Raw genomic sequence first — 14103 nt, 5'->3', positions numbered from 1 at the left:
CCAGAATAATGCGCACGATTTATGTACCGTGGATGATGTGAATCCAACGGTTGACATATGATTATAATACGATACGAATAATGCAAACTGATATTTCATTGGATAATGTTTGTTTATCGCTTTATATTCTTTTTTCTAATTTGCCTAGTTTATTGCCTCAAAAAAAGAAAAAAAAATGTCAAAGTTTATGGTGGGCGAGTGGTGCACGTGAACTACTCACTTTTTGCCACATGTTACCATCGCGAAACTCAACAGATCTTATAGCGTTTGTATATATCCAACCTTACTTTTCTAATAATATTTGAATGGAAATGCGCTGTGAGCAAATATTTTAAATTTTAAATTTAAAAATCCATGGGAAACAGTATTAAATAATTTTCAATTAATGTGAAAGAGACTGTTCTTGTCTGTTCTTATAGGCTATCACATGACATGTCATGTTAGCCGATCACTATTCTTTCTTTTTTTGAATGACCGGAGTTAATTTGTGGTCTTTCTTCCTTTGTAGCAATAAATATGAGGGTAAGACTATAGATTTTAACTTCAACAGATGGTTTTCTCGTTGTATAAATAAAAAGAAGAGATAAAAATCGCCAAGCTAATAATTGTCACAAATAAAATTGTAAATCTAATCGTTACTCATGATACGTGTACTTTAAAGATATACAAAATACTAAGAATAAAAAAATCTACGTTTTGATATGTTATCATAAAATTATAACTGCCATGTAACTATGTTTCAAAAAAAAAAAAAAAAAAAACTGCCATGTAACAAATTTAAAAAATAAAATAAATAATACTGATAAAATTAGAGTTGGCATAGTCATATCTTAGTAAGTATAAACATAAATATAAATATAAAAGCTTAATATAATTTTTTCTTATACACTGCCAATATAATTTATCTATCCATAAATTTTGACTCTCTATTTTAATTCATATTTTACGAGTCCCAGTCCCCCTTATCAACAGCTCAGCCAAACAAGGATCCGAATCACCTCAACATCAACTCATAAAATCCACCGCAGCTGCACACGCAATAATCAAGCCATCTCAGCATGAAGATTCTTCCAGAATTTCATAGAATATCTTTCTACAATTCTCTGAATTGGTTTTTCTGTTTTCCTTTGTAAATGGCATGTTACGGTTACAACATGCGCCTGCAAATAGCTGTAGGAAACACGCACACCATGTGCTTGATTAAATGTCAAAACTGCCCTGTAACTCTCCTATATAAAGGAGCTCTTGTAAACAGTAAACGTAAGTGAAATGAATATACAAATTCAATAATTCTTCATGGCATCAGAGCCAAAATAGACAAACGTCTCCATGGCTAAAGCTAACACGGAAAAACCTTCCAACCCTCCTCCTCCTCCTCCTCCCACTACCCCTATGTCTCTTCCTTTCCTCTCCCATCTTGTTTCAGTCAAGTTAAACAATGATAACATTCTTCTCTGGCGAGCTCAGATGGTTCTATATCTGAGAGGCCAGCGTCTTTTTCACTTCATCGATGGTACAAATCCTCCTCCCCCATGTTTCCTCCCTAACAATGTTTTGAAAACCGTACCGGAAGCTGTATCGATTAAGGCACTGGAACGAAATATTTTAGTATCGGTACCGTTTCGGGATAGTCGATATATGAATAAATTATATATATAAATATATAAAAATTATATTATAAAATAATAGTCTATATATGAATAAATTATATATAAATAAATATATATATAAATTATAAATATCCTAGTCTGAATTGGGGGTCAAAAAATAAGTTTGTAGTTTGAAAAAATGAAAAAAAATAAAAATAAAAAATTGAAGGCCGAAATATCGGCTGGCACCGGCTGAAATATAGGCCGGTACAAGCCGAAATTGAGGCCGGCTAGTATTTGGGCCGGTACGAAACGTATAGGGTACCTGTACGGTCGGTACGGAAAATTTCGACCGTACTGGCCGGTACGGTATGAAATTCAAAACAGTGCTCCCTAACTCTCACAACCCCAACCCAGATTATCTCGAATGGTCACACACTGACCAACTTATTCTCAATGCCATCATCTCCTCTCTCTCTGAAAATCTCATTGCCTAAGTCGTTGGTTACACCACTGCTCATCAAGTGTGGACTGCCTTGGAAAAATTTTTTATGACCCAATCTCATGCCTGCATTATCCAGCTTTGATATCAACTTGCTACGGTATCAAAAGGTTTCGCCTCTGTTTCTGATTATTTCCGGAAGGTCAAGCACCTTTCCGACACCATGGCTGCTACTGGCACTCCTTTATCATCTGCCGAATTTACGTCTTAACTTCTTGCTGGATTAAACAGTGACTTTGATGCCGTAGTTACCTCAATCAGAGCTCGCCTTGAACCCATGACTTCTGAACTCTTCAGCCTTCTTCTTACCCACGAAAGTCGCATTGCTCACTCAGCCCATCTTCCCTCTGTCACTGAAATATCTGCTAATTTCACCTCCACCAACTCTTCTCGTGGTCGCTGTAGCACTCAGGGTTTTTCCTGAGGTGGTTATCGCGGTCGTGGAAGGGGTCGATTACCAAATCCCTCACTGCCAAATTTCTCTCCCAACTCAGTCGCTCATAATCATTCTCCCTTGCCACACCCCAAGCCAACTTGCCAAGTCTGTGGCAAGGTTGGTCACCTTGCACTGCGATGCTACTATCGCTATGACCATGCTTATGAAAATGGCCCACCTCGGTCTCTTACAGCCAATTACACCTCATCCAACTCCACCACAGACAACAACTGGTATCCAGACACTGCAGCAACAAACCACCTCACCTTTGACCTCGCCCACTTGAACCTTAACTCCACTCCCTACAATGGCTCAGATCAGATTCGAGTCAGTGACGGTACTGCCTTACCAATTTCCAACATCGGTGACTCTCTCTTAAACTTTGCTTCTCGTACTTTTCATCTCAAAAATATTTTACATGTTGCTCACATAACCAAAAACTTGGTTTCTGTGAGGCAATTTTGTCTTGACAATCATGTTTATGTTGAGTTTCATGCCTCTCATTTTATTGTCAAGGATTCCAAAACGGGGACCTTCCTCCTTCGTGGCCCAATGCATGATGGTTTATACACCTTTCCAGCTACTTCATTACCTCTTCAAGCTCTTGCTGGCGAGCGCACCACATCTTCTCGGTGGCACTCCAGACTTGGGCATCCCTCTCTTCAAGTTGTGCAGTGTGTACTGTCTCAACACTCACTTCCAGTTTCAACTTGAGACTTCAACTCTCCTTGTCCAGCTTGCTGTCAAGCAAAGAGCCACCAATTACCTTTTATTTCTCATCATCAACGGGCTACCCAGCCCTTAGAACTTCTTTACACAGATGTATGGGGCCCTGCCCCAGTTCTTTCTCGTGAAGGATATCGTTATTATGTTGCTTTTCTTGATGATTATACACGCTTTACTTGGTGGTTCCCTATAATACAAAAATCTGATGTTGCCTTAATTTTCATTAATTTCCAACGCTCAGTTGAACTACTCTTTAACTCAAAAATAAAATCCATCCAAAGTGATTGGGGATGTGAATTTCGTTCTCTTAGTCACATTCTCAGATCCAAAGGAATTTCACATCATATTTCTTGTCATCATACTCACCAACAAAATGGTGCAGTAGAGCACAAACATCGACACATTGTTGAAACTGGCTTAGCACTCATGGCACACGCCTCACTTCCTTAGCATTTCTGGGCAGATTCCTTTCACACTGCTGTATACTTAATAAATCGTCTTCCTACTCCCTTACTTCATCAACTTAGTCCATTTGAAAAATTGTTCTCAAAAGCTCCCAATTACACATTCCTGAAAGTTTTCGGCACAGCTTGCTGGCCTCACTTACGGCCAAACAATCGTCATAAACTTGATCTCGTTCTTCACAATGTCTCTTCATTGGATACAATGGCTCTCACCATGGTTATCATTGTCTGCATCTTCCTACAGGTCGCCTCTACATCTCAAGAGATGTTGTGTTTGATGAGCAATTTTTTCCTTTTTATCACATCAACAGCACGGTTCCAAGCCCACCTCCAACGTCTCTCCCTTCCATTCTTGGTCCTATTCCCACTCATTCTTTAACCCCACTAACCCAATGCCCACAATCTGCAACCAACCACACAAGACCTGTGGCGCCCTCGACCCTCACGTGTTATTTTTGTGGAGTTCGTGACAACGGGATGATGACCACACGTATCACGCACCCCAATGACCAGTGCTCAAAGTGTGTACAACATACAATAAATGTAAAGTATAATATTCGCAGCGGAGAAAATAAAATGGTCTTTCTTTATTAAGTACCAGAATTGTACAAAAAGCAGTAAAATAACTTTACAAGAATTTTACAGTCTTCCGACAGATAATTTAAAGAAAACAAATAACATAAGGGAAACAAGTCCCAAAACGCTGAACAACATATCAGTGACTTAAGCTTCTGGCGGAGTCGGTCCTTCAGGTTTATACTCGGGCTCTGCGTCAAACTCTACGGCACCATAAAACGGAACCGTAGGGTAAAACACCACTATGAGATTATGACATCTCAGCAAGTAATTAACCAAAACAACATCCAAAAGATTTAAAACACATTTATATAAACACGCGTCCCCATACGGACAGATTAACAACCCACATTCATTTTCTCAAAAATACCATTTTTATACTTACACCAAAATCTCATTTTTGGTCCCAATCATATTTATTATGAAATTACGCATGCACCACGGTCTCCCCTATGGACCGTCCGCACACCCTGACTCTCTTCGTCACATCACGGGTAACGTCCGTGCATGAGACTTCGTAACGAGCGATGCCCAGTTCAGCGCCCAGCACGTACATGGCCAAGCATCCTCTAACTCCCCAGTCAAAAGGTCACGGAATCGGTACAAGAGCGTTACCGTCTCGTCCGTTCCCGTCGTCGCCCTGCGACAACTCAGGGGATGTCACGTTAGTCTGTTACGCTCCCGAGTGACTAGAGGAGCTCTACCTAGATAATGCCTCATCTCGGCTTGGGGTCGTGATACACACGCACCCACACCATTAATAACAACAGTCTTAATTCCAACAGACAACGTGACATCATAGCACAATTTATTATAAACAATAAATATGCATTTCGACAGTTTATTGGAATAAATATTAAATATCTCATTTACAATAAAATAATCTTCCATTTACAATTATACAGTTTCACAAATACACACGTAATCCCGTCCTCCAATCTGGCCCAAGGCCCAAATCCAACAACTCCAATTAACAAACCCAACACTTCAACGGCTCAAGGCCCAATTTTCCACAAAACCAACAGATCAATAATTTACAAATGAACAACAGTTATAATGCCAATTTAAATCACTTGATTTACGATGAAAAATTACATACACATGAAGATGGGTATTTTTGAAAGATCACTTGAAAGTGCGTTGCTCAAGGTGGCGGCTCAACGGCGGCAACAATGATTTTTCAAGAAGTAAAACAGTGACTTTTTTGGTGAGTTTCTCTCAAGGGAAAAATTCGGTCTAGGGAAAGTAGATGAAAATTCAACTCATGGCAAGTCAAAAATTCACAAGAAAGTGAGTGGGATTTCACAACTTTGGAACAAAACAGAGCTCGGCAAAGCTCAATACTAACCGAACAACAACTACAAAATTTTGTGAACAAGATTACGGTTTGAGAGATAGATATAGAATTAGGAACCCAGAAAATTATTTGTAGAAGCCGTGGCCTATTTATAGGCCAAGTATGGCGGTGGGAGGAGACGCGTGTTGCACGGCCGGAAGAAGAACAAAACGGCAGCAAACCGTGCGTGGCGGTGTGGGTTGACAGCAGATGGAAGAATGGACACGGAGAAACCATGGAAGCTCGAGGTGGAAGGTGGTGGTGGCCGTATGAAGCCACGGCTTGACAGCAAGGCTTCGGAGCCTCCATTGAACGACATGGAGAGGAAGAGGCAAGGTGGAGGTGGAGGTGGAGGTGGCGGCTTGTGGCTGATTTGCGAAACGAAGTCCCGAATGGAGTCGGCAGCAGCTGCGTGGAGGGAGGAAGAAAAAGAAATTTGCAGAAGACGCTAGAAGAAGGAAGAAGATGGAGCACGACACAAGGGAGAAAGAGATGAAGCCCTAATGTCATCCTCCAAAACGACGCCGTATTGATAAGTGAGGGCTGAGTTTCTCACGGGCCGCACGGGCTGGGCCACGCTTCGCACACGGATTGGGCTTAGACCACACGACTGGGCCACAAGTAAATCACACGGGCTGGGTTGGAACCGGCTCACCAAACTCACACACCCACGACCCACAATGAAAAAAACACACACACACAGAGCCCAGCAAAATAATCACTACAATAAAATTACACAAAAATTTACTAACACATATATAAAAATAAATAATAAGGAAATTAAAATCCCAACATACCAAAATAATTAAAAATAAAATAATACACTTTAAAAATAACATAAATAAAATAACACAATAATATAATTTAAAACCCATAAAAATAGGGATCTCACAAGACCCACCCGAATGACTCAGCCCACATCTCTCTTGCCTAGCTCCGAAACAACCTCAAACAATCTAACCTCATCCCATTCCTCTCGGCCTCCTACAAGCCCAACTCACCCAACAAGTGAGCCCATTGTGCCCCTCAGCCCATCATCCCCTTCTAGTCCACCCGATAGTTCTCAACAGCTCTCTCCTTCATCTTCCACTCTCGACTCCTCTCTCCAAACCCTAATATCTGCTACGCCCCCTTCCTCAAATCCGATCATCACAAGATCAAAGACAAATTCCCTTCACCCCAAAAAATACACTGATGGAACCATTCTCTGGCCACCTCCCCGGAGCTTCCTTACTGTCTCTTCCCAAATCCCTGATGATCCTACCTTTTTTACCGAAGCTTCCAAACACCATGTATGGCGATCAGCCATGGTAGAAAAATTTCAAGCTTTGCTAAACACTAGCACGTGGACTCTAGTGCCTTCTTCAGGAATCAACAACCTGGTAGGCTGCAAATGGGTTTTTCGCACAAAGAGACGCTCGGATGGCACCATCTACAAACACAAAGCGCGACTCGTTGCCAAGGGCTTTCATCAATAGTCAGGTATTGACTTCTCTGAAACTTTTAGTCCAGTTGTGAAGCCAACCACAATCTGCACTATACTTTCCATTGCTGTCACCGAAGGATGGTCCCTAAGACAGTTAGACATCAACAATGCATTTCTGCATGGAGACCTCCAAGAACAAGTTTTTATGACCCAACCCATCGGGTTCATCCATCCTGATCACCTGACCCATGTCTGCCGCTTGGATAAGGCCATTTATGGTCTTAAGCAAGCTCCACGCGCCTGGTTCTCCAAGTTGAGTACCAAGCTTCTTGAGTTTGGCTTCACACAGTCTCTATCTGATCCATCTTTATTCTTGTACAAACACTCCTCTGTTTCTTTTTTTTTTCTTAGTATACGTAGATGATATCATCCTTACTGGGTCTAGTTTGGATGCTATCAATTCTGTGTTAGACTCCCTCAACTCCTTTTTTCCGGTTAAGGATCTTGGACCCCTACGATTTTTTCTGGGTCTCGAAATCCACCATCGCTCGCAAGGTCTACATTTATCACAAACAAAATATGTCTGTGACATGCTCAAATGGACCAAAATGGACCTTGCCAAACCTGTCCAAACTCCAATGGCCTCCTCTGCTCGACTTTCACTCACAGATGGTCCTAATTTTTCTGACCCAACCCTCTACCGCAGTACAGTAGGTAGTCTCCAATACCTTTTGCTTACCAGACTAGACATTGCATTTGCTGTCAATAAAATTTTTCAGTTTATGCATTGTCCCAAACTACCTCACTGGCAAGTAGTAAAGAGGATCCTAAGATACCTCAAGCACACAACTCACTATGGTCTTCTCATCCGCCCATCCTCTTCTTACAAATTACATGCATTCTCTGATGCGGACTGGGCGAGATGCCCTGATGACCGCCGCTCCACTGGCGGCTTCTGTGTGTTCCTTGGCTTGAATTTACTTTCCTGGAGTTCCAAGAAGCAGCCCACAGTTGCTAGATCCAGTACCGAAGCAGAATACAAATCATTGGCAAACACCACTGTAGAATTGCTTTGGCTTCAGTCCCGGCTCAAGGAACTTAGTATTTTTCTCTCTCAGCCCCCTACCCTCTGGTGTGACAACTTGGGGGTGTAAAAAAAATCGAAAAACCTGTCCGGACCTGCCCGAACCAGTCAAACTAGGCCGGTTTTGGACTGGTCCGATCCATAACCGGTTTCCGAATTTGAAAAACGGGTCGGAACTAGTCTGGTTTTGGTTCCAGTCATTTTTGGCTGAGACCAGACCGATTCTATTTAATATGTATTTTAAATTATTTTTTAAATATTATATATAATATGTTTTATATTATATATAATTTATATATATATGATTATAAAAAAATGTATATATAATATATAATAATATAAATTATAATTATATATAAGATAATGTTATTATAATTTATAAAATAAAAGTCTAATCTTAAACATGAAAATTTAATTAATCATATGCTTTAAACATAAAATATATATATTAAACTATTAATAACATTTTATCATAAGAAGTAAGAACCAAAAAATAAAGAAAATCACTCAAATATTGTTACTAAATTTTGATGGCCTAATAAATTTTCAATATTTGTTTTTTGATAAGTACATAATACATTAGTAGATTAGTAATACTAATATATATTAGTATATAATTTATATTAATTACAATTTACATTTATGACCTAATACTAATAGTCTAATACTATATTACTATTAGAAATATACTTTAAGTCTATGTATAAATTAGTATATAAATCACTATACTAAATAATCACATATAAAATAATGATATATGGATACTAATACTAAATTACTATACTAATACTCTCACTATACTCTATCAATAATATAGTTATAATAAATTAAACTCACTATAACAATTAACAAATACTACTATATAGTTATTCTAATCACTATAATTAATACTAATATTTATAATAATACTATAGTCTAATACTATATTACTATTAGTAATATACTTTAAGTCTATGTATAAATTAGTATATAAATCACTATACTAAATAATCACATATAAAATAATGATATAATAATACTAATACTAAATTACTATACTAATAATATCACTATAATACTATCAATAATATAGTTATAATAAATTAAACTCACTATAACAATTAAAAAATACTAATATATAGTCTAAATCACTATAACTAATACTAATATATAGCTATGCTAATAGCCTAATATTAATACTATTATATAGTCTAATATATTATATAGCTATAACTAATACTAATATATATACTAATACTAATAGTCTAATATCGACTATAGTTATTTTTATAGTCAAATATAGACTATAGTTATACTTATACTAAATCACTATAACTAATATTAATATATAGCTATACTAATATTCTAATGTTAACACTATTATATAGTTATACAGTATACTAATCCCTATAACTAAATCATTGTAATCTATAACTATATATATTTAGTATAAATGTATTATTATAGTGATTACTAATTACTATAACTAAATTATTATAGTCTATAACTATGTATTAAATGTATTACAAATATATATAAATTATAATTATCAATTTCCCAAGCCATCGGATTTTTTTTTTTAATGATCATTTAAAAAAAAAAGAACCAAACCCTCGGGAAATAGCATCATTTCCTCTCCAAGGACCAAAACCCCAAGTCTCCAGTTTATACGAAATTCAAATAAACCCTGAAACAACAAGTTAAGAACAAATGACGCCCCTCTCTCAAGTTCTCCCCGCCTCTGCCTCTCAGTCTCTGTCCTCTTGTCTCTGTCTTTCTACCTCACTCTATGAGTCTCTGCACCTCCCCTCACGGCCATCACACATCTTGTCGTCAACCCCTCTCTCAAGTTCTCAATGCTGCGCTGCCCTCTGTCAAGTCAGTGTGCCTATAAGAACTTATATTCCAAAGGATCGAGTAATGTTCAATTGTGGAAGAGGATTTATTACCGATTGCATTACATGTCATCTTTATGCTACTTTATTTTTAATCTTTTTCTCAAATGAATTTGGATATAATATTTTTCTGATTGTTTGGCCTGAATATTTTTCCCAAATGATTGGGGCATGCTCGATCTTTTCTGATTATTTGGCCTGATTAGTGGTGCAAATTATATTTTCTACATATCTATATCAAGAGATCAATATAGATTGGCTTAATGCACATGCTAGCCTAGCATGTAGTGTCCGGTTCTTGATGTTTTGATCGAATTATCAATAGCCTATATATGGGAAACCATTAGGTTGGATTGAGATCCTGGATTGATTTTTTTTATTGAAATAATTTGAGGTCTTGGTTAGGTTTCGATCGACGTATTAGTAGTCAGTAGCCTATGATTTTAGTGTAGCGAACATTATTGCAGACTGCAGTTATATCCTTTGTTTAAATTGGGCTAATGCCTAAATCCAATTAAGATTTTCATTTGATAAAACTTACCCCCATTGGACTTGTAATTTCGACTTTTGGTATTTGGAGTTGTAATTTTTTGGACTTTTAGACTTATAATTTGGACTTTTGGAATTTGGATTTGTAAATTGTTGGACTTTTGGACTTTTAATTTAGACTTTTAGACTTATTTTATTCCATATCAAAATTTTCTTTTTATTGCAATTTTTTTTTCTGTTTTTGTAGCAGTTATATTTATAGGCTTGTAGTAGATTTTTTAGTAAAACAGATTTTTGTAAAACAGTTTTTATTAAAGCAGATTTTAGTAAATCAGATTTTTTTTAGTAAAGCATATTTTTGTAATAGTGATGGATTTTAGAATAAAAGTATAAAACAGATTTTTTTTTAAAGCACTTTCTATTTTTATAAACAATTTTTATTTTTATTTTTTATTTTTTACATTTTATTAAAACCAAAAAATTAGACTGGACTAGAACTTGTAGAAACCGGATGTATTGGTTTAGGGGAGTAACTGGTGCATAATCGGTTTTTGAAAATGCAAAACCGGTACATATCGATTCGGTCCTAAATTTTGTTCAAAACTGAACTGGTTACACCCCTATGACCCATTAAAGATGAGTCCCCTTCAAACCAGATGCGGTGATTAGAGGCTATTTACACCAACCAATGTGACACTAACATGTCAGCCTTTTATTGATTTTACAATGAATTGAAATGCAGTGGATTGCAGCCAAGTCTAAACATTTTTTTAGCTCTCCTCAATCAATCCGCCCTTTCAGTATCTCAACATATGTTTCACCTCATTTCTGGATTGTTAATTATTTTAATGTAAATATTAATAATCGTAATTTTGATTTTCTATTATCTCTAGTAATAAATAATAATAGTTAAAAGATGTAGCTTTCTCCATCTCAGTTTGATGGAGAATTTGACCGGATTATGCGAGAATGATCACTCCATCAACTTAACCTCCAAGTATTTTCCGATGGCTATATGCGAGAATGATCACCCTATCAACTTAACTTCTAAGTATTTCCTGATAGCTAGGGGCACAATAATGTTATAGGTGAGAACTCTTAACCCTTAGTGTTATAAATAAGCTTATGACCATAATGAAATCTAGAAGTATTCGGGACTCACTATGATTAATTAATTAAGCGATAATATTTAAACTAGTCTGAATCCATTAGGATATTGATGTATGGGACATAGAGTTTCAATAAAACTCTTACAATTCTCAGTGATAACTTGGTCTTCGCCATTTTCATCACCACAACCACCATTTTTGGGTATCACCACACACTCTCTCTCCAACTATTGTCCTCTGCTGCAGCCTGCAAAAACCATTCTCCCCTCATTTCACTGCCACCACGAACAAAGTAGGTCTAGGTGGTGAGTAGGGCTGGCTCAATGGTAAGGCCGTTTAGGCCAATGCTTAAGCTTCCATCCTATGCAAGATCCTCAAAAATAAAAATGAGGTGTTTTTTATAAAAAAATAAAAAATAAAAACCATTTCATTAAATAAAATTTTAAATAATTTTTATATTTTTCAATGTGTGCAAGGCTTCCATAATACTAAATTTAATATAATGAATTATTTATATTTTTAAATAACTTTCTTAAGATCTTGCTAAATTGAGGCACAAAATTTGCATTGATGCCTCATTTTAAGTTGTTGTATTAAATATAAATTCAAAAAATTTTTATTTAAATATTTTGATTAAAATCTCATTTTATTGAAAATTTTGAAAATACTCAATATAATAATTTATAATTTCTTGTATTATAATTATGAATGACTCACAGAAATTGAGGCTTAAAAATTTCACCTTAAGCCGCAATTTCTATTGAGCGGCCCTAGTGGTGAGGCATTTCATTTTTTTCATTTTTTGACAACTTTTACTTACTGTTTTGTGATATTTTGTTTGAAACGATTTGCATTTTTTATGGGTTGTATCTATTTTCTTTTAGCAAAATGCCATTAGAAACATTGTTGTGTAAAAATACAAAAGTTTGAGTCTTACGACCGATCTGTTGCGTATCGGCCTCCTATGACTGCCGCACGCCCCCACCACCAGGTTCTCCAGCGATTCCACCCATTTTCTGGTTGCTATTTTCCTATGTGTCCTTTTTTCCTAACCAAGGATTAAGATAAAGTGGTAGTAAAAATCTCTTTCAGCCAACCCATACCAGCAAATTGCAACACACAACAATTCACTACGGCTTCCAATCTTAGTTTTACAGTCTGTTTATCATACTGTGTCAAAACCGCTACAAACGACTTCCTTTTGTGGGAAATGAGTGGGAGTTAAGTCATTGGCTCCAGATCCCTCTTTGTTTTATGTTTCTTGTGTTGTAATTGCTGGTTTGGGATGATTGTTGGGGGGCTCCTACCCTACTGAGTCTTGTATCTTCAGTGATAGATCTACGTGGGGGCCATGACCCTCCCAAAATCTTTTGAAAAATCAAAATATACCCTAGTTTTTATAAATATAGAAAATGGCTTCCCAAAAAAAAAATTTATAATCTACATATGCTTTGCAAAATTTTATAAAATTCCAGTATACTTAGAAATGTGTCTCCAATTTTTTTCCTATAGTTTTGGAATTTTGTATAACTTTTATATATATATATATATATTTTATTTTCAAGAGTGTGGTCTCACCAAAATTAAATCAAAATTAACTTTAGGAGAAATAATAAACTTATTAATATGGACCCCAAAGATTTTTGTTATACAATATTAAGCTTCTTAATAGGGAATTTAAAGTGAAAATACAAGAAAAATTATTTAAGACTGGTTATCTATATGGAAATAGTTGAGAGATTTTTATCCTCTAGACTTCATTAAGAAAGACAATACTTATTTAAGGTCTCAATTATAGTATTATATACCTAATGTGACACAAAAGTATCTAGAACTCACATGAAACTTAATAAACTAACTTAGATACTGTAATGAAAAATGACATTTTAAAATATCACTTGATAGTTTGTATTAACCAAATAAATTTTAAATATTTCTTTACAAAAATAATAACGGATGAATATTATTTCATGAAACATTATAGTCAAGAATCTAATGCATATTGGAGGGGATAAAATATCCCAAGCCCATAATGGGTCTCCAAGCCCATTACAAGGTAGGAGATCTCATTAGGAGAGAAGAAATAGAGAATGAAGGAGGGAACAAAAGGCTGGGGAAAGAAAATGTGTTAGGAGGGAAAAAAGGAGATGTGACATAAAAGAGAAGATATGTGACATAAAGAAGGCAACGGGCAGAGGATAAGGAAAGATACCATACCACTTTAGGGGAGCTTCTTCTTGACGACTTTTGGGTCAGACTACGGCTTTAGCTTATTCAACCTGACGACAAGGACTCCAACGACAGTATCTGCCCTAGAAGATAGATCTCCGAAGTTCAATATATAGTGAGGATGAGAGACTGTAAAAAAAGCATATTATAGTCGATTTCCTTTCCTTAAACGCCCAGTGGACGTAAGCATTATGCTGAACCAAATAAATTTGAGTGTTTCCCTCTCATTTATTTTTCCTGCATATATTTTTCATTCATTGCCA

Source organism: Juglans microcarpa x Juglans regia, chromosome 5D (genome assembly GCF_004785595.1).
Source record: "Juglans microcarpa x Juglans regia isolate MS1-56 chromosome 5D, Jm3101_v1.0, whole genome shotgun sequence".
Taxonomy (NCBI): domain Eukaryota; kingdom Viridiplantae; phylum Streptophyta; class Magnoliopsida; order Fagales; family Juglandaceae; genus Juglans; species Juglans microcarpa x Juglans regia.
The sequence above is the reverse complement of the archived record's forward strand: the minus strand, read 5'-3'. Positions refer to the sequence as shown.